The 22,064-nt window shown below is 38.2% G+C and overlaps 1 protein-coding gene and 1 long non-coding RNA gene across 3 annotated transcripts in view; both read right to left on the bottom strand.

The window, feature by feature from the left end:
- The window catches only part of FAM189A1 (family with sequence similarity 189 member A1), a 452,536-nt gene that overhangs the window by 233,740 nt on the left and 196,732 nt on the right, over nt 1–22,064 (bottom strand). The window lies entirely within an intron of this gene.
- Nucleotides 10,589–17,069, bottom strand: LOC111095189. Its single transcript, XR_005356912.1, has 3 exons — nt 16,894–17,069; nt 10,754–10,823; nt 10,589–10,627 (listed from the first exon to the last, which is right to left on the bottom strand). It is a non-coding gene; the product is annotated as an uncharacterized LOC111095189 (long non-coding RNA).

The raw sequence follows: 22,064 nt of genomic DNA on the forward strand, positions 1-22,064 counted from the left end.
TTGGTCTTGCAGAATCAGTCTGGGAGTGTTCCCTCCTCTCCAATCTTTTGGAAAGAGCTTGGGAAGGATCAGCATTACTCCTTCTTAAATGTTTGGTAGGATTCACCAGAGAAACCATCTAGCGCTGGGCTTTTCTTTGTTGAGAAGTTTTTGATAACTGATTAAATCTCCTTACTTGCTAATATTCTGTTCAGATTTTGTTATTTCTTCATGACGCAATCTGGTAGGTTGTATGTTTCTAAAAATTTATCCATTTCTTCTAAGTTATTCAATTTGCTGACAGAAAATTTTTCATAGTAGTCTCTTAAAATCCTTTGTATTTCTGTGGTATCAGTTATAAAGTCTCCTTAGTCATTTCTGATTTCATTTATTCTCACTTTTTCTGTTTGTCTAGCTAATGATTTGTCAATTTTATCTTTTCAAAAAAAGCTGTTAGCTTTATTGATCTTTTCTAATGTTTTCTTATATCTATTTCATTTACTTCTGCTCCAATCTTTCTTATTTCCTTCCTTCTGAAAACTTCGGGTTTAGTTTGTTCTTTTTTTAGTTCCATATGGTATAAAGTTAGGTTGTTTATTTGAGAGATTTCCCTTTTTTCAAGTAGGCTATTATTATTATAAATTTATATCTTAGAACTGCTTTTTTAAATTTTCTTAAGTTTTTAAATGTTGTGTTTCCATTTTCATTTATTTCAAGACTTTTTGATATCCTGTGTGAATTTTCCTTTGACTGACTAATTTTTCAGGAATGTGTTGTTTAATTTCCACGTATTTGTGAAATTTTCATAAATAGCATAAATAGCCATTTTCTTCCTGCTATTAATTTCTAGTTTCACATCATGATGATCAGAAAAGATATACGGTATAATCTCAATCTTCTGAAATTTGCTAAGACTTGTTTTGTGACCTTACATATGGTCTATCTTGGAGAATGTTTAGGATGCACTTAAGCAGAATGTGAATTCTGTTGCTGTTGGATGAAATATTCTGTACATGTCTGTTAGGTCCATTTGGTCTAAAGCATAGTTCAAGTCCAGCACTTCCTTATTGATTTTCTGTCTGGATGATCTATCCATTGTTGAAACTGAAGTACTAAAATCCCCCGCTAGATCTGTATTATTGTCTATTGCTTCCTTTAGGGCTGTAGACTTAGCATTTGCTTTATATATATGCTCTAAGGATGGGTACATATATATTTACAACTTACATCACCTTGATGAGTTGATGCCTTTCTTTATATAATGACCTTCTTTGTCTCTTGTGACATTTTTTTACTTAAACTGTACTTTGTCTGTTATAAGTATACCTACCTCTGCTCTCTTTTGGTTTCCAGCTGCCTGGAATATCACTTTCCACACCTCCACTTTCAGCCTGTGTGTATTTTTAATCCTAAAACAAGTTTCTTACAGGCAGCCTAAAGTTGAGTTTTGCTTTTTTTTTTTTTATCCATTCATCCACTCAATGCCTTTTAATTAAAGAATTTAATGTATATACATTTAAAATAATTATTCCTAGATAAGAACTAACTAATTCCATCTTATTGTTTTCTGGCTGTTTTATAGTTCCTTGTTCCTTTCTTCCTATCTTGTTGTGTTTTGTGAACTGATGATTTTCCATAGTGGTATGGAAAATTGTGGTATTGATCCCCACAATCAAGATTGTGGCCTGAGCCAAAATCAAGAGTCAGACACTTAACTGACTGAGCCACCCAGGTGCCCCTGATTCCCTTCTCTTTACCTTTTTTTGTACCTGTAGGTTTTTGCTTGTGGTTACCATGAGGCTTAACAAAACACCTTATAGATAACATTCTACCATTTTACTCCCCCTCACATTGTTTTTGATGTCTGTTTTTATTTTTTTTAAGATTTTTATTTATTTATTCATGAGAGAGACACACACACACAAAGAGAGAGAGAGAGAGAGAGGCAGAGACATAGGCAGAGGGAGAAGCAGGCTCCATGCAGGAGCCTGATGTGGGACTTGATCCCCGGTCTCCAGGATCACGCCCTGGGCTGCAGGCGGTGCTAAACTGCTGCGCCACCAGGGCTGGCCGATGTCTTTGTTTTTTAAATATAACTTTTAATATTGTGTACATATGAACAAATTGTACCTGTAGTTATTTTTATTTGGTAGGCTTATTTAATAACCTATAGTTATTTTATTATTATTTTTTATCCTTTAGCCTTTATACTAGAGTTAAGTCTGAGGTATTATAAATTTGACAATTTAACTACTTTTGTCAGTGTGTTTTATACTTTCCTATGTTTTTATGTTGCTAATTATTGTCCTTTCATTTCAGATGGAATAACCTCTTTCAGCATTTCATGTAAGGCAGGTCCAGTGGGAAGGAATTTCCACAGCTTTTGTTGGTCTGAGAAAGTCTTTCACCATTTCTGAGGCAAAACTTTACCCGGTAAAGTCTTCTTAGTTGGCAGGTCTCACTTTGAATATATCGTCCCACTCTCTCCTGGCCTGCAAGAGGTTTCTGTTAAGAAATCCACTGATAAAGCCTGATAGAGGTTTCCTTATATACGAGGAATTTTTTTCTCACTGCTTTTTTTAAGTTGTCTTTAATTTTAGAGTTTTATTACAATATGTCTCCGTGAATTTTTCTTTGGATTCAAACTGTTTGGGGATGTATAGGTTTCATAAACTTGAATGTTTAAATATGTCCCCATATTTGGGAAGTTCTTAGCCATTATTTCTTTTTAAAAGAAATTATTTCTTTTTAAAAGCTTTCTGCCTCTTTCTCCCTCTATTTTTCTCCTGGAACCCCAAAATACATAGTTTCTTTGAATGGTATTCTAGAATTTAAGTAGGTTTTCTCCACATTTTTTCATCCCTTTTTCTTTGTTGTCCTCTGGGTAATTACAAATGACCCATCTTCAGTTTTATAGACTCTTCCTTCTGTATTATCAAGTCTGATGTTCAGGATCTCTACCATATTTTCCCCTCATTTCATCCATTCTATCCTTCAGCACTAGTATCTCGGTTTCTTTTAAAAATTATTTGTATCTGGGGCTCCTGGGTGGCTCAGCGGTTGAACGTTTGTCTTTGGTTCAGGTCATAATCCTGGGATCCTGGGATGGAGTCCCTCCCACATCAGGCTCCCCACAGGGAGCCTGCTTCTCCCTCTCCCTATGTCTCTGCCTCTTTCTCTCTATCTCTCATGAATAGATAAATAAAATATTGAAAAAGAATTATTTATATCTGTTAAATTTCTCATTTTTTCATATTGTTTTCCTGATTCTGTTAAAATATTTTTCTGTATTTTCTTGTAGCTCACTGAACTTCTTAAAACAACTATTTTGGATTCTTCATCGGGCAAATCAGATCTCCATTTCTTTATGGTCAGCTACTATAAAACTGTCATGTTCCTTTGGTGGTGGAATGTTTCCTTGATTTTGCATATTCTTTAAAGTCTTGAATTGCTGTCTTCATATTTGAAGAAGCAGTCACATCCTCTCGTCTTTACTGGCTGGCTTCAGAAGAAAAATACCTTGTCATCCTACAGAGATTCTGAGGCTTCCTCAGACTCCCTCTATGGATACACCTGTTTCAGACTTCTTGTTCCCTCTTGGAGTGGGGAAAGGTAGAATTCTTGAGACTGCTCTCTCTCAATCTCATCAAGCCAGTCCAAGTGAAAGCCTCCCGTTTGTTTTCCCTAGAGCAGTGCTAAATCATAAGTTTATGTGCTTTCTCTGGATCCTGGAGAGCGGGGCTGGATTTCTGCATGTACTCACTAGCTGTCTGCAAAGGCTTGTACTCACCACCATGGAGGCACAAAAAGGAAGCCATCCACAAGATGAGGGAGTTGGTGGGTGAGGCATGCAGAGTAGCGGGGGTGCCTGTTAGTCAGATGGGTGGGCTAGTTGGGGGAATCACAGGCAAGGCATCCCTTGTGGTTTGTGGGCAGGCTGAGTCCATGACACGGTTAGTATGATACATGTCCCATTGATGCCCTCTGAGAGCCCTGGCTGCTGTTCCCCCAGCCCCTTCTACCCTCCAGTCATTAGCACACCTCAGTATTCTGACTGGGCTAGAAACAAATGGGGCTCTGGAAGCATCTCACACAGCTGAGGATGACAGAAACATTCACTTGCACGCAATCTCACTTTTCTCCTTGGGAGAAATCACAGGCTAAGACAATTCTCTTGGTGCTGAGCTGTGCTGCCTTTGAGGAGGGGTGAAGCAGTTAACTTGTAACTGTTCCGGTTACCCTCTATATCAAATCTAATCTTGGAGAGTGTTTGCTCCAATAGTTTGCTGGAACTTCTCTGCTGGAGTCCCGGACTTCCACAAAGGCATGCCCACCTGTAGCTGATCCTCATAATCAGTGTTCTTTGTGGGAGAAGATGGTAGAAAACTCCTCTTCTTCCATATTAATTATATCACTCCAGGATGGATTTCTTAACAAAAATTCTTACATACATGCACAAAAATTAACCACAGAGAAAGAGACTGATAAATAGAGAAAACCACAAAGAAAGTGGAAATCATAAGTCAAAACCAAAACAGAGACAGTTTCATATGTTTAACAAAGAAATAGCCTCCAGAAGATATAAATAACTTCCAGAAATAAGAGAAAGATAAACAAAAATGAGTGAAGCACAAACCCACCTATTATAGAAGGGGAAACAACAGTGGCTAATAAAAACATAAAAGCTGGCCAATTTCATCAGAAATAAAATAAATGCAATCTGACACCAAGAGATACTGTTACATGTACCAGACTGGCAAAGTTTTCAAATCAAGCCCTATGAAGTTCTAAAAAAAAAAAAAAAAAAAAAAAAAAGGTGGGACACTACTAGGTGTCTGTTGGCTTCAGGAAAACCATGTGACATTATTCCATGAAAGTGAAGATATGCATTCCCCATGACCCAATGATTCCATATCTGGGTGCATATACCAGAGGAACCCTCCTGTATGTGAAGAGATGGGTATTATAATAGAGCAGCTCAGTTAATAGTAGCAAAAAATGGTTACATAAATAGCCCACTTGTTCCACTCCAGGAGAATAGACAAATACATTGCTATTGTATTGTATTGCTGCAATACCAGCAATAAAAGTAACCCACCTAGGGCAGCCCCCGTGGCGCAGCGGTTTGGTGCCGCGTGCAGCCCAGGGCGTGATCCTGGGCACCCTGGATCGAGTCCCACGTCAGGCTCTCTGTATGATGCCTGCTTCTCCCTCTGCCTGTGTCTCTGCCTCTCTCTCTCTCTGTCTCTATGAATTAATAAATACAATCTTAAAAAAAATAAAAGTAACCCACCTAGAGCTATACACACAAACATGGATGAATCCACTAATGCTACACTGAAATGAAAAAAAAAAGTAAGTCATAAAAGAATAGATTGTGATTCCGTTTATATCAAGTTCAAAAACAATAAAAGTATTGTATTAGGGAAATATACATTATGTTGTAAATAAATGGCGACCCTCAAACCTCCCCTTTGAATAAGAGAAGGAGACAAGATGGAGAGGGGTGAATAAGCAGGCCCCAGGGTGAGTAATTTACATCCCTTATGCTGGCTGGTGGGGCTCTCCATTGTTTGCTTCAAGGTTATGCTTCACATATGGAATTTATAACATTCCATCCTAGGTGTCATATATTTTGTTTTACTAATAAATATTTCACAATTTAAAATGGAAAAGATGAACTATATTCTAAAACGTACCTGCCCAGCAGCATAAGAAACTGGCTGCTTACCTTTTAAATGTTGGCAGAGTAAAGCACACTGAATGAAACGTGTTTAGAAAGAACAATAAAAATCAAAAGTACCAATGAAAAACACATAAAAGCAGAAAGAAAGACAGAAAGAATAACTTGAAATCATTCACACTCACTGAGATTTTACAAGAAACAGTCACCCTGTTTTAAGCAAATTTATTTGTATTAAAAGACATACTGAAATAAAATATCACAGGGCAGTAACATAAAAAATAAAGGATACGCAAAGATAGCAGGCAAATCTGAACAAGAGAAATGAGGGTGGTGCTCTAATTTTAGACAAAGCAGAATTCAAAGGCAATAAACACTCAATTGGGCAATTTTATTATATATTATATAATAAATTATATTTTCTATTACTAAGTGACATGATCCACAAATAATGAACACTAATATACTTAAGAACATAAAATTCAAATAGAGCAAAGAGTGGTGGAAGTGAGAAATTGGCAAAAACAGCTTCAGTGCAAGAACCTAATATGGATCATGGAGCAAATGTCTGTTTGTAGGAAAAGACAAAATGAGGCTAATAGTGGCTATGAGCAGAAGTAGAACTCTACAGGTGTCTGCTCAGTTATGCCTCTGCATTTTCCAGGTGTTCTAGAATATAGCTAATAGTATGCAGAAAAAAACTTCATCAAGACCTGTGTTTGGGGGACGCCTGGGCAGCTTAGTCGATTGAGTGTCTGACTCTTGATGTTAGCTTAGGGCATGATCTCAGGGTCCTGGGATTAAGCCCTGTGTAGGGCTCTGTGCTCAACATGGAGACAACCTGGGGTTCTCCCTCCCCGATCCCTTTGCTCCTCCCCTCACTTGTGCTCTTTATCGCTCTCTAAAATAATTAAATAAAATCTTAAAAAAAAAAAAAAAAGATCTGTGTTTGGTAATACCACACATATAAGAAAGGCAGGTAATATCATTCTTCCTCCTAACGTCAATCTGCAAATAATCAGCATGAATGATTTTAAAAACTTTTGTCAGTCATTAGATAATATTGCCTATCTACAGTGTTACTTTAAATCAATTTCAATCAATTTTTTTCTATCAATAGTTGAACCACACAAAGTGAAGAGCAGAACAATCAAATCTGAAATCTTTTCATTGCTAATCAGAATTTTTGTATTTTATTAAAAATTGGAACCTACAGAAATTTGACTTCAATGCACATAAAAATCAGGGTAAAATATGAATGTTCCAAAGTTACCATTACTTATTGTACAGCAAAAAAAAATTATTCAGGAATCAAAGATAAGGTCCATGAGTAATATTCTTCATTAAAAAGGTTGGACATCTGAAAGAAAATCTGATAACTAATAGCCTATAAGTTACAATTTTTTTAGAGCTGGATAAGTAGAGACAGTTCCTCTGAACTGCATATTAAATTCACTTTCAATTAATATGGTTCAGCATTTTAGTCTTATGATTTGTATGCTTGGTAATACTTTTAAAATTAACTGTGCCACAGACAGACATACCACATACTTCTCAGCTGCAATAATTTTTCTAATGCTGTATCTTTATAACAGTAATTGCCTTTTTTTTCTGAAAGAATATGCAGTTTGAATCTAGTGACACTTCATTTATTACTTTTCTTATATTACAGCTACCTCAGCATATTAGACTTTTTTTCCTTAACGACTTTTTTCTATTAAAGACCATGAAGAAATGTGTGGGAAATATCAGAAAGGGAGACAGAACGTAAAGACTGCTAACTCTGGGAAACGAACTAGGGGTGGTAGAAGGGGAGGAGGGCGGGGGGTGGGAGTGAATGGGTGACGGGCACTGGGTGTTATTCTGTATGTTAGTAAATTGAACACCAATAAAAAAAAAAAAAAAAAAAAAAAAAAAAAAAAAAATAAAGACCATGAAGACCCCAGGGCAAAGGAAGTGCATTAGGAAAGAAAGGCATTTTAGAGGCGGCAGGAATTTCTAAGGTGGACATCAGACAATTCTTATCAAAAACAGACTGCACGTTTCCTTTAACTATAGATGCTTTTGAAAAATGTCTATATGGGATACCTGGGTGGCTCAGCAGTTTAGCGCCTGCCTTAAACCCAGGGTGTGATCCTGGAGTCCTGGGATCGAGTCCCACATCAGGCTCCCTGCATAGAGCCTGCTTCTCCCTCTGCCTGTGTCTCTGCCTCTCTCTCTGTGTTTGTGTGTCTATCATGAATAAATAAAATCTTTAATAAAAAAAGAAAAATGTCTATAAACAAAAGACTATGAAATTTGCAAGACTCATCTTTGCCAGCACAGCAAAAACACATACTAAGTATGTCACTGGCTATGCCACTGCCACTTTCAGGTGAGGTGTCACCCTGCACCTCCTCCCTGGTCAGCTATGACCCACCAGAACACCCTGCTTAAACCACTTGGATCAAAAGACAGAGCTTCTCTTGCCCTGACAACAGGCTCTGTCTTTTCCAGACCATAAGCATCAGGTGATTAGGTCAATGTTGAACCAAAACGGGTCCATATGGCCCCATAAGGTCAAGAGCCAGTTACTACAATATCACCAGGAAGCACTTTAAAGAAACTACTCCATGGATTGGCAGGTTTGGGCAGTCCCCTAACTCCTGATGCTAGAAGTGCTCAACCAAAGGTTGAAGACAACTTGGAAAGCTAGAGAGAAGATTCAGGAACCAGTCGGTGACTCAGCCAATGTCATCCCTCTCTCCCAAAAGTTTCTACAGTTGAGTTTCTCCTGGACCTTTGGATCTTGTGCTCTTCTTGCTTCTTGGATTTTGTGGATGTTGTTCTGCTTGCTGGCAAGGATTCTACTCTCCAATCCACGTGCACAAATTCTACCCATCTAATATACAGGTTGAATCCCACTCTTCCTAGAAGATGCTGTCTGAATCAATCTTTCCCCACTTCAACCCAGGTGGAGGCAGCAGGACATAATGAAAAGAGCAGACCCTTTAGAAGCAGATGGACCTAGACTTTTCTATCCAAACTTTGACAATTACCACTCATGTGACCTTGGCCAATTACATGTTACTTTTGGAAAGAATTCATTTTTCACTGGGAACAGTGAATACTTGTCTTGGAGGGCTGCTATGAGCTACTACATGAAAAGTACCTGCAAAGCATCATCTCCTTTCATCTTTCAAAATAAAAATTATGGGTAATTCTTCTCTTAAGTTCTAACTTGCAACTATTTCCTATTATCTTCTATTACTTTTTGAATGCTTTGATTGCTGTTTATATTTTTCCAACTCATATCATCTCCTCATCTAGATTCTAAACATTTGAAGGCAAGACCGTATCTTATGCTCCTTTGTTCCCAACTCATCTCTCAGCTCAGGTACTGGCACAGTGTATTATGTGATCTGGAGGACTCCTTGGCATCACAGACTCTGAGCTTCATTACATGACAGTTCTGAGCGTTACGGCTTGCTGACCATGTTTTCTATGCATCCAGGACACACACAATAAAGACCTGGCTCTAAGACAGAATCTGCCCAGGGTTATACACACTAAGGTCATCTACTGAAGCATACCAGGAAACATGTATTGAAGCCTCAGTAGCCACCAGTAAAACCTTCTCTTCTGGAAACATCCTACACTTTGCTGATGCCCACAACTGGGAATACTAGATACTGGGTTTATCATAATGAAGAAATCGATCAGGGTCTGGGGATTCAGCTACATGCAACTCATCTGTTAATCAATGGACATGGATTACAAGTAAACCACTCATGCCATCAATAGATACATAGAAAGAGTCCAGGACTCCAAGCAGATACACATACTGGATATCTGCAACATGAAGGTATGCATGCTCCATGAGACTCTTGAGCTCCCAAAGACCACTGACAGTCATCAGTGCTATTTGTATGGACCTTATTGCTCTCTGGACTCTGCGCTCTTTGAGAGAGCAAAATTCCCCAGACTGGCCTCTGGAAATAATTCCATCTCTCTAAAAAGATTCTCAACAGCCAGTCAAAAGCAGCAACCAGGGGAAAACCTATTACAGTCATTTCCAGCTGCAATTCAAAGTGATGCCTTTAATTCATTACGCTTTTAGGTGCATGACCACCTTATTAGATATCTTTGTCTACCTTGTTTTTAATTTTCTTGTCCAAGCTCATTGTCTCTCGTAGAAAGTAAGTTTTATTACATTTTCAATTAAAAATGTGCCTGATGGATCAAAACAAAAGAATTTACACTGAGAAGTAAAAGACTCAAGCAAATATTTTTTTAAAAATCACACTGTCGTGTTTTAATAAAAATGGGTATTTTACCAATGACCATTGTTAATTTCACTTGGCCTTGAGTGCTTTTCTTATACTCTACTTCAATTAGTCTGTGTCAGTCTTGGTTTTCTGGGAAGACTACCTATCCCTAATGAAATTTAATAATGTTAGTAGTAAGTTTAAAGATGAGCATATTAGTCTATCTTTATAAACAAGATAAAGGGTTTTAGCTACTTAGGCTGCTTTATCAACAGAGTAAGAGTCAGCATTGTTTCAAGGACCTGTACAAATTTCTGCACATCTTCCTTCCTTCCTTCGAATCCTCTTCAGCACTCAAGGAATGAAGGCTTCATCTTTAATGTAATCAAGCAAAATACATTCTCTCGAAGAGAGGTCATGATCTTGACTGTAAGAAATCCCCAAAGTGGATTTATAATGAATTTTCTGAATAAATAATGACTCCAAATACATTTACATTAAATATATTAACCTTTAACTCACCTATATTTTTAAATAGCATATTAAAGTTATATTTGAGCTCAATTCATGAGCTTGAAAGAAAGCCCTACAGGCTTTCTATAACTCATATTAAAGGTTAAAGAAATTCAAAGACTTTTTTTCCACAAAATATCACCAAACATATGCATCTATAGTGAAACCAAAACTGAACTTCTGATGGGCACAGCAGGAAACATTTCTGTTAATACAAAAATTCACAGACACTTTTTAAAAAGAAGCTAATATATGTAGTGTAAGATTTTAAGTTTTCTTATATTGGGAAATGATTGCCGTAGCAATGAAAAGAGAGGGGAAAAAAACCCACCCTAATCCAGGTTGAAGTCCATTCATCATACTATTTCCAATTCCTTGGCACTTGTATGTTTCACTAAATACTGCAGTGAGAAAAAACAATAAAAAACAGAATTCAAGCTGAATTGAAGAACAATGAAAGCTGTTTCTTTCATCATTTGTCTGTAGGTTTCCAATAAAATTGGCACTATAAGAATCAGCCATTTATACTTGGTAGAGATATAGAGGGCTGGTTGGTCTCAACTTGGGAGTAATTATTTTTTTATTTTTTTAAAAAACACTATTCATTTTTTAAAGATTTATTTGCTTATGGGGGAAGGGGCAGAGAGCGAGGAAGAGACCGAATCTCCAGCAGACTCCCTGCTGAACCTGGGGGGCCCTGCATGGGGCTTGATCCCATGATCCCCGAGATCATGACCTGGGCAGAAATCCAGAGTGGGATGCTCAATTACCTGAGCCACCCAGGCGCCCCGACATTTGGGAGTAATTAGTAAACACCTATTAGTACCACTCCTGGGGCAGCTCCAATGAATTAAGCTCCAAAAGACTGGTGATGTTCTGGCCAGTGCCAAGCACAGTGGGAGAGCTCATCACAGCTCTTGGTACCACGTACCTGGGTTTATCACGGCTGGAATGGTCCCGGCAGCTAAAAACCACCCCAACACCTGCTGGAATGAATGCAAGACCATGGAAGCTGCCTTTTTTGAGAAAAGAAAAGAAAAAAGAAAAAAATCTTCCTCTTTCTGGCAGCTTCTAATGAAAAGGAAATCATGAAATAATGAATTGGACATAAAAGCATTTTATTTAGTCTGATGCTGTGCTGCAGTAAGGCTTAGCCTGACGTGCTAAGGAAGCTGAATTTATGCTTCAGTAAGCTAAAGAAATTTGTTGCTGCTAAATTTAAAGATCTCAATGAAGGCAGCGTGGCACAGTGATTAGGAGCACAGACCCCATCAGTCCGAGCTGGAGTCTAGCCTATTGTTTACTGCCCCCCTCTCCACTCCTGTCCTGTGCCTCAGTTCCTCCTTTGGGTTGGATGGTATCAGAAGTGCCCCACTGGGGTGTCACGAGAACAAAGCAGTGAGAATACTTGAAAAGGGCCTGGCACATAGTGTATTTTACAACCACACTCATTAGTACAGAAGCTAAATGGAAAGGATGCCCCAGGTCTGGACTAGTATTTTTTTTTAAATGCCTCAGGTGGGTCTGATGTACAGGTAAGAGACTGGCCTAGAGGTTAAGAGCAAGGGCATATTACCTGGGTTTAAACCTGAGCTCTGCTACTCACAAGCTGTAAAACTTTGGGCACAACTAAACCCTGTTGGACTCACTTCATAGGATGGTCCTTAGGAGAGTATTTGGAACGTGGAGAATAATTGATAAATGTTAATAATTGCTTTGTCACCATCATCATCATCAGCCCAGGGCAAGCATGGCTCGAGGTACCTCAGAACCTTCACAATGGACACTAAAGTTGGAAAATCCAGGTCTGCCTGGTGGAAAATAAGTTTGAGCGATCCTCCCTGAACTGGCCGCCTCTCCCAGGAGGCCTGACATAGATCCTCCAGTCCACACAGACCTTCTGCTCTCACAGATCCCAAAGATGGTCTTTCCATCCTGGGGCAGGTCTACACAGGTGGGGGTGGCAGGAAATATGAACAGCCGCATGCCACCTCAGACAAGGAAACACAAGACACCAGGCAAGCAACCATACCAGCCACCTACCCACATCAACACAGTCCTTCCTTTGTAAATATAAACAGGTTAATCAAGGATGGCTTGACATACTGAGTAAAACAAATTTTCTGAAAAGCTAGATGAGTAAAGAGACCAACTGACCTATGGGGGAGGTAAGAATACAGAGGAATGAGGAAACCTGATAAATAAAATTCTAATTAATACCCCTGAAGGAGACAGCATCCATACAATGAGTGCTTCACAAACTGTGAACATATTGCTATGAAAAAGAAGCAATTAGAGAACAAGAGAGTTCTCTGAAAATAACATGCTGTCAAAATGAAACATTCAGCAGAAGGGTCAGATAGTAGAAGAAAGGTGGCTGAAGCCCAAATTAGTTATCCAGAAAATACAACAGAAGAAATATCCCAGGCAGTAAGGAAGAAAAAGGAAAATATATATATTTTTAAGTGTTAAGAATTATTTGGCATCAACTTAGCATGTAGAGTATCCTTCTACCTACTCCAATTAGGATAAATTCTAGAAGGCAGAAAAATAGGAGAAGAGATAGAATCAAAAACTTAATGGAAGAAATTTGCCCAGAAAACTTCTCTTGAAATATCTAACAGACATTTAGTCAAATCCACCACAACAGGTCACTATGTTGTGTTGTAGCCAGATAAAACATCAACGCACAATATCCTTCCAGAAATTATAACAGAAAATGTATTCCCATCTCTCAGTAATGAAGATATCATTTGTCCAGAAGTTAATATATAAAATCAAGGTAGCCACAACAAATCAAATTATTATCAATGTAAAACATTACAAAGTGATTCAAAAATTTCCCGAAAATAAACACAAGTAGCAAAATTTATGAAAAAAATAAGAGTGACTTATTTATCATAAGGCTAGACTAACTGAAATGTCATTGTATTCACTTAAAAAGGGACCAATAGACTCATGAAACAGAAGAGATGAATAAACAGACCCATGTCCATAGTAGTGGGGAGGAGGAGGATACTTCACATGTGAGGGGAAATACTGAACATTCAAAAATTGCTGCTGAAGAAATGATTATTCATTTGGAAAAAATAAAGTTAGATTTTTATGCTTCATACCCTACTTAAAAGTACATTTGGGATCAATTACCTAAACATAAAAAAGTAAACCTATAAATGTTTTAGAAAAACACAGGAAAATAATTTCAGAATTGTGGGGCCAGAGCAATCTTTTAAAGAAACCCTAGACACCACATAAGAAAACAAAACAACAGAGTTTACAAGATAAAAAGCCAACAATTCTGCATTTTTTAAAAAGAGAAAATAAAATGACAGCCCCGGTGGCTTAGCGGTTTAGCGCCGCCTTCGACCCAGGACATGATCCTGGGGACCCGGAATCAAGTCCCACGTCAGGCTCCCTGCATTGAGCCTGCTTCCCTCTCTGCCTGTGTCTCTGCCTCTCTCTCTCTCTCTCTCTCTCTCTCTCTGTCTGTCTCTAATAAATAAATAAATAAAAATATTTTTAAAAAATAAAAAAAAATAAAAAGACACTCATTAAAACTAAAAAAGCAAAGACAACCAACAGACTGGAATAAAATATTAGCCATTCAAAGCAGAAAAGAATTACTATATGAAGAAATCCCACAAACCAAGGAACCAGTCTTATAGAAAATAGACAAAACAAATGAACAAGAAATTCAAATAAGAAATTGAAAGGAGTCATAAAAGCTTGCTATTTGTTTTCTTTATGTTGCATCTATTCTCTGTTCCCCTTTTCTTTCTTTTCTCTGCCTTCTTTTGGATAATTAGGTGCTTTGCATGACTTTTTATTTCGTTTGTTAGCTTATTAACCAACTCTTTTATTTTAGTGGTTGCTTTAGTGTTTATAGTATACAGTTTAGCTTACAGCAATTTGCCTTCAAGACACATACTTTTTCACATATCTTTAAGAGCTTTGCATTGTATACCTCCCTCCTCACCTTTATACTATTTTTTTCACACATATGTAAAAGTCCCACAAAATGCTTGTGTGTTTTTCTACATATTTCCTATCCTGTGTGTACTAAGCTTCTCGGATCTGTGGGTTTACAGTTTCGACCCAATTTTGAAAAAAAAAAATTAAAAACTGGCTATTAGTTCTTTTTCTTTGAACTGAGATTCAACTGACATATAGCATTGCATATATTTTTAAAGACTTATTTATTTCAGAGAGAGAAGAATGAGAGAGAGTTCACAAGGGTGGGAGGAGGAGCAGAGGGAGAAAGAAACCCAAGCAGACTCCACGGTGAGCACAGAGCCCCATTTCATGATTCATGAGATCACAACCTGAGCTGAAACCAAGAATCAGACACTTAACCAAATGCACCATCCAGGTGCCCCAACAAATAATACTACATTAGTTTCAGATGTATAATATAATGATCTGGGATATATATATGCATTATAAACTGATTGCCACAATAAGTCTACTTAATGTCCACCATCAGACCTTGTCACAAAATATTTTTTCTTGTGATAAGAACTTTTAAGATCTACTCTCTATTTTTGAATATTTTTTCTATTCATCCCCACTCCTTTAGGGACCCCAATTCCGCATATATTAGGCTTCTTGAACTTCTCCCCTATAGCTCACTAATGCTTCTTTTGTTTTTCAAAAATTCTTTTTTCTCCATGTTCTACATTTGGATAACTTCTATTGCAATGCCTTGAGTTCACTAATCTTTTCTTCTCTTATTGATTGATTGATTGATTGATTTGGGGGGGGGGGCAGAGGAAGAGGAAGAGAATCTTAAGTAAAATCTCAACTGAGCACGAAGTGTGATATAGAGCTCAATCCCATGACCCTGAGCCAAAATCAAGTGTCAGACACTTAACCAACCAAAGCATTAAGGAAACCCTCTTCTCTCTTATTGAATCTGCCATTAATCTCATTCAGTGAATCTTTTCTCTCTTGTATTGAATTTTTCATCACTCAGAATTCAAATAGGTATTTTTTTATATCTTCCTGTCTCTAGTTAACTTTTTGAACATGTGGAATACAGTTACAACTGTTTTAATGTCCCTGTCTGCTATTTCTAACATGTGGGTAAGTTCTGTATCAGTTTAAATTGGCTTATTTTTCCTCCTCATTTCAGGGTGTATTTTCTTGTTTCTTGGCTTGCCTAGTAATCTTTGACTGGATGCCAGACATTGTGATTATTATCTTACTTGGTGCTGTATATTTTTGTACTCCTATGAACATTTTTGAACTTTATCCTGGAACACAAATTAGTTGGAAATAGTTTGATTCTTTTGGATCTGGCTTTTAAGATTTGTCACAAAGGCATTTTTTGGGATGCCTAGGTGGCTCAGCAGTTGAGCATCTACCTTTGACTCAGGGCGTGATCCTGGAGACCTGGGATCGAGTCCCCTGTTGGGCTCCCTGCATGGAGCCTGCTTCTCCCTCTGCCTGTGTCTCTGCCTATGTGTGTGTGTGTGTGTGTGTGTGTGTGTGTGTGTGTCTCAGGAATAAAGAAAGAAAATCTATATATAAAAAAAAGATTTGTCACAAAGGACTGGAGTGACATGTACTCTGGGGTTAAGTATTCCCCATTACTGAGGAGAGATTCTTCTAAAAGTATTCTACTCACTGCTTGAGTGAATCATGAGATTTTCCAGCCTGGGTGGTAGAACGTCCTGTTTTTATGCCTTCACTGTTCCTTCTAATCCACTAAGATGATTCTTTCTTTGCCTTAGGCAGTTTCCTCATATGAAAAAGCTGATCAAAATCAGCTGAATATTCACAAGGGATCCTCTGCAGACCTCCAGACTTCTGTTTGTGGAAGTCTCTCCTCTCTGGCACTTTATCCTGTGAATTCTAGCCACCTTGAAATCCCCAGACCTTCACCTTCTTCTCCTTAACTCAGTTAGTGTGCCAGGCTCTTCCGACATTTCCCCTACCTGTGCCTAGAAACTGTCTCGTAGTTGGAGGCTGGGGACCATCTTAGAACTTACTGTTAATGGTGGAGGAGCAAGGTAGAAGGAATACACAGTAGAATCAGGCCAGATTTATTGCTATCAGCTAAGCAGAGATCCTGGCATTCCATGTTTAGCTGGCATAGTTAAGGAAAGCTCAATTTGGAGCACCTGGGTGACTCAGTGGGTAAACATCTGCCTTTGGCTCAGGTCATGATCCCAGGGTCCTGGAATTGAGTCTCACACCATGCTCCTCAGGGAGCCTGCTTGTCCCTCTGTCTATGTCTCTGCCTCTCTCTCTCTGTGTCTCTCACAAATAAAGTCTTTAAAAATGAAAAGAAGAGAGAGAAGAGCAGAGTTCAGTTTGTTTGGTTTGTTAACATATGAATCCAAAGGTGGATCCAACTTCAACTAAATGAAGTTGTAACTCCTGACTTCCTTGGTATACCATAAGAGGAAGATATCTAAAGGCTTAGGGAGACAGGAATAAGAATGCGCTGATCCTTTAAGATTTGCTTACCTGCCCTGGAGGATCCAGAGAACACACTTTTCACCACAACTATAAGAAATCTGTGAGAGGAACTCTGGCATCCTTGAAGAGCTTTGTGGTAACTCTTCTCTGTAGGTCAGAAATTAGAGTGGGAAGGGTCTGCACTACCATCAGGCTAGGTTTCCTAAATGCAATAAGGATTATGGGACTCCAGGGTGGCAGGGACCAAGTGACAGCACTTAATCACCAAAGATCAGGTGGGTGTGGTTACTGTAGTGGAAAATGGGGCCAAGCATTACTCAGAAGAATCTGACCCACAGAGATGCTTGGTGTTGGCTCCTTGAGGTTCTATTTCTTTGATTAAACCTTCACTGATACACATCCCCATCTTGGCTGATAAAATTTCACAATAAAAGCAAACCACTCTCAAAAACTTCGAACAGTATAATATAAAATGCTAACAGTACTAAATTATCATGGGATCAATATGATACTCATATTCCTACAAATTAATGCTTTTAAAAATAGATTTACTTTGCTTAAAAACTGTATAAAATAAACTGTGAAAATCTTTTGTTTACAAAAATTAACTATAAAAAATGTTTTTAACCTCATGCTTATTACTCTCCTAGCAGTATTGTTACAAATAATCTAATGGCCACTACTTCGCTCAAATTTTTTAAAAAATTATACTACCTGTGATTATGTGTGAGACTAGTTTCATTACTGATATATAAGCATTCACAAGATGTTTCACTGAATCTTCAAAAATTCTTTAAATCAGAGCTATATAATCTCATTCTTAATTGCAATCCAGCATAATGTTGAACCTTTTATAGTTTTTTTTTTTAAATATTTTATTTATCTATTCTTCAGAGATGGGGGTGGTGGAGGTAGAGAAAGAAGGAGAAACAGGCTCCCCGTGCAGGAGGGAGCCCAATGTAGGACTTGATCCAAGGACCCTGGGATCATGAGATCATGACCTGAGCCAAAGGCAGGTCATGTTAAAGGCACGTTAAAAACTCTCACCAAAGTAGGTTTAAAAGGAATATACCTCAACATAATAAAGGCCTTATGTAAAAAACCCACAGCTAACATCATACTCAATGGTGAAAAACTGAGATCTTTCCCTCTAATATCAGGAACAAGACAAGATGTCTGCTCTCACCATTTTTATTCAGCATAGTACTTTTACGCAATAATCAGACAAAAAGAAATAAATGGAATCTAAATTAGTAAGGAAGAAGTAAAACTCACCATTTGCAGGTGACATAATACTTTATATAAAAAAACCCTAAAGACTCCACCAAAAAACTACTAAAGTGGTAAATGAATTCAGTAAAGTTGTAGAATACAAATTCAATATGCAGAATTCTGTTGCATTTCTATATACCTATAATGAAGTAGCAAAAAGAGAAATTAAGAAAACAAGCACATCTAAAACTGCACCAAAAACAAAAACAAACCCTAACCAAAGAGGTGAGACCTGCATTCTGAAAACTATAAAACACTGATGAAAGAAATTGAAGATAACACAAATGGAAAGATATTCCATGCTCATAGGTTAGCAAAAACAATGTTGGGCCACCTGGCTGGCTCAGTGGTTGAACGTCTGCCTTCGGCCCAGAGTGTGATCCTGGGAACCTGGGATCAAGTCCCACATCGGGCTACCTGCAGGGAGCCTTCTTCTCCTTCTGCCTATGTCTCTGCCTCTCTGTCTCTCTGTCTCTCTCTCTCTCTCTCTCTCTCTCTCATGAATAAATAAATCTTAAAAAAAAAAAAAAGTTTTTCAACTGTCAAAATGTCCATACTACCCAAAGCAATCTACAGATTTAATGCAATCGCTATCAGAATACCAACAACATTTTCACAGAGCTAGAACAAATAATCCTAAAATTTGTATAGAACCACAAAAGACCCCAAATAGCCAAAGGAATCCTGAGAAAGAAGAACAAAGCTGAGGTATCACAATCCCAGATTTCAAGATATACTACAAAGCTGTAGTGATCAAAAGTAAAGAATAGTATGGGATAAAAATAGACACGCAGATCAATGTAACGAAACAGAGGCCAGAAATAAGTCTATGATGATATGGTCAATTAATTTATGACAAAGGAGGCAAGAACATGCAATGGGGAAAAGGTAGTCCCTTCACCAAATAATGCTAGGAAAACTGCACAGCTATATGCAAAAGAATGAAACTGGGTCACTTTCTTATCCATATACAAAAATAAACTCAAAATGGATTAAAGACCTAAATGTGAGACCTGGAACCATAAAATTCCTTCCTAGAAGAAATCATAGATAGTAATTTCTTTGCCATCAGCCACAAAACATTTTTCTAAATACGTGTCCTCAGGCCATGGAAACAAAAGCAAAATTAAACTACTGGGACTACATCAAAATGAAAAGCTTTTACATACTGAAGGAAATCATCAACAAAATGACAAGGCAACCTATTGAATGAGAGAAGATATTTGCAAATGATATATCAGATAAGAGGTTAATATTCAAAATATATAAAGAACTTATACATGCAATACAAAAAAAGAAATAATCTGATTTAAAAATGGGCAGAGGACCTGAACAGAATTCTTCCAAAGAAGATAAACAGATGACCAGCAGACATGTGAAAAGATGCTCAACATCACTAATCATCAGGGAAATGCAAATCAAAATCACAATGAGGTATCACCTTACACCCAGCAGGATGGCTAGAACCAAAAAGACCGGAGATAACAAGTGTTGGTGAGGATGTACAGAAAAAGGAATCCTTTGCCCTGTTGATAGGAATGTAAATTGGTTCAGCCATTGTGGAAAACAGTATGGATGTTCCTTAAAAAATTAAAAACAGAATTACCATATGATCTGGTAATTCCACTACTGGGTATTTACCCAAAGGAAATGAAAGCACTAATTTGAAAAGACATATGCACCCTTATGTTTACTGCAGCATTATTTACCAGAGCTAAGATATGGAAGCAACCCAAGTGTCAGTCCATAGACGAACAGATAAAGTGGTACACACACACACACACACACACACACACACACACACACACACGACTATTACTTGGCCATAAAAAGGGATGAGATCAGGGGGATCCCTGGGTGGCTCAGCGGTTTTGCGCCTGCCTTTGGCCCAGGGCGCGATACTGGAGTCCCGGGATTGGGTCCCGCGTCGGGCTCCCGGCATGGGGCCCGCTTCTCCCTCTCCTCTGCCTGTGTCTCTGCCTCTCTCTCTCTCTCTATGTCTATCATGAATAAATAAAAATAAATTTAAAAAAAAAAGGATGAGATCTTGCCATTTGCAACAACATGGATGGCCTTAGAACATATAATGCTAAGTGCAGTAAGTCAGACTAAGAAAGACAAAACCATATGATTTCACTCATATATGGAATTTAAGAAACAAATGAGTAAATAGAAAAAGAGAGATAAAAAATTAGACTCTTAAAATAAGAGAACCAACCAAAAAATAAAATAAAATAAATAAATAAAATAAAATAAAATAAAATAAAATAAATAAAATAAAATAAAATAAAATAAAATAAAATAAAATAAATAAAATAAGAGAACAGGTGGTTGCGGATGGGTGGTGGGTGGGGGATGGGTGAACTAGGTAATGGGGACTAAGTACACTTATTATGATGAGTACTGAGTAATGTACAGAACTGGTGAATCACTATTCAATACATCTGAAACTAATATTGTATTATATGATAATTATAAACTAATACAACAACATAACCTGAACTATATAACTAACTAACATAAGCATATGGTAATTACACTTCAATAAAAAAAAATAAAGAAAAAGAACCATAATGATGCAAAAATACATATTCTCTACTGAGATAGCTATTAAGTTTCAGCATTATGAAAGGCTCCTTTAAAATAGCAGTGCAAAAAAATAAAAATAATAAAAAATAATAAAATACCAGCGCAAGGGATGCCTGGGTGGGTGGGTGATTAAGCATCTGCCTTTGGCTCAGGTCATGATCCCACATGGGGCTCCCTGCATGGAGCCTGCTTCTCCCTCTGCCTATGTCTCTGCGTCTCTCTCTGTGTGTCTCATGAATAAATAAAATATTTTAAAAAATAAAATAAATAAAATAAAATAAAAATAAAATAAAATAAAATAAAATAAAATAAAATAAAATAAAATAAAATAAAATACCAGCCCAAGAAAGTCACAATATTTTTCTTGTCCTCCTCCTTCTGGCATCACATCCACCAGCCTGGAAGGGGCATTCTCCCTCCCCATCCTCTAGGACAGCCTGCTGACCCCTCTCCACTTCCTATCAGTCACTCGGTGAAAAGTACACCCTTTCTCACCCCATTCCATCTTATAAAATTGGAGCAATGAAAAGAAAGGAGAGGCAGAGATTAGGACAGGCCCACAGGCACTAGCCACTTAGGGGAAAGGTATTACCAACAGACCAGTGACAACACCCTGTTGTCAGCATGCCCACGCATTGCTGTCCTCACCCATCCAGCCCTTGCAGGGCACCGGGCATGGCTGTGCAGGTCTGGTTCAGCAGAGTCCAACACTGCCTCTTGCAACCACCCCAAAGGACAGATAGCCTTCTTCACTCCAGGGGGGTCCTTGGTGGGGGCAGGGGGCAGTGTGTCCCCTGGAAATGAACCAGAATAGTCCTAGGGGCTCTGTCAGTTTTATACCTCCAGGAAGAAGGAAACACTACCTTTAGGATAGAGGACAGGACAGAAGCAGGAACTGGGGATAAAAGAATGATTTAAATCCAGACTTCACGCCCTTCTGGTTGAGTCTGGACAGTGAGTTTTTACTAATGAATCAAAAGACTGTATTGTCCTGGTCAACACAGAATAATGTTCTTACAGTAGAGAGAAACACCGGTCTACCAGAATTCTTGCCCTCCTCTTCACAGTATGGAGCTGCTGCTGGGAAGTGCTGTGTCCAGAAAGGGACTACTTTGTCCAGTCTCCTTTCCAGCCAAATGGGTCCATGTGACAGGCTCTCCCAAAAGGTGTGACATGAGAGTGATGAAGGTAACCTTCAGACTCTCTCCCATTGCCATTCCTCTTTCACTGAAATGCAGTGGACTCGACATGGCCCAGGAAGGAAGCAACCACAGTCTCAGGATCCCCTGTGTGGGGGAGTGGCCCACTGCCTGGAATAGCCACTCTCAAAGAAGCATGTCCTTTGGCTGTGCTTTTGG

This window comes from Canis lupus, chromosome 3 (assembly GCF_011100685.1).
Source record: "Canis lupus familiaris isolate Mischka breed German Shepherd chromosome 3, alternate assembly UU_Cfam_GSD_1.0, whole genome shotgun sequence".
Classification (NCBI taxonomy): Eukaryota; Metazoa; Chordata; class Mammalia; order Carnivora; family Canidae; genus Canis; species Canis lupus.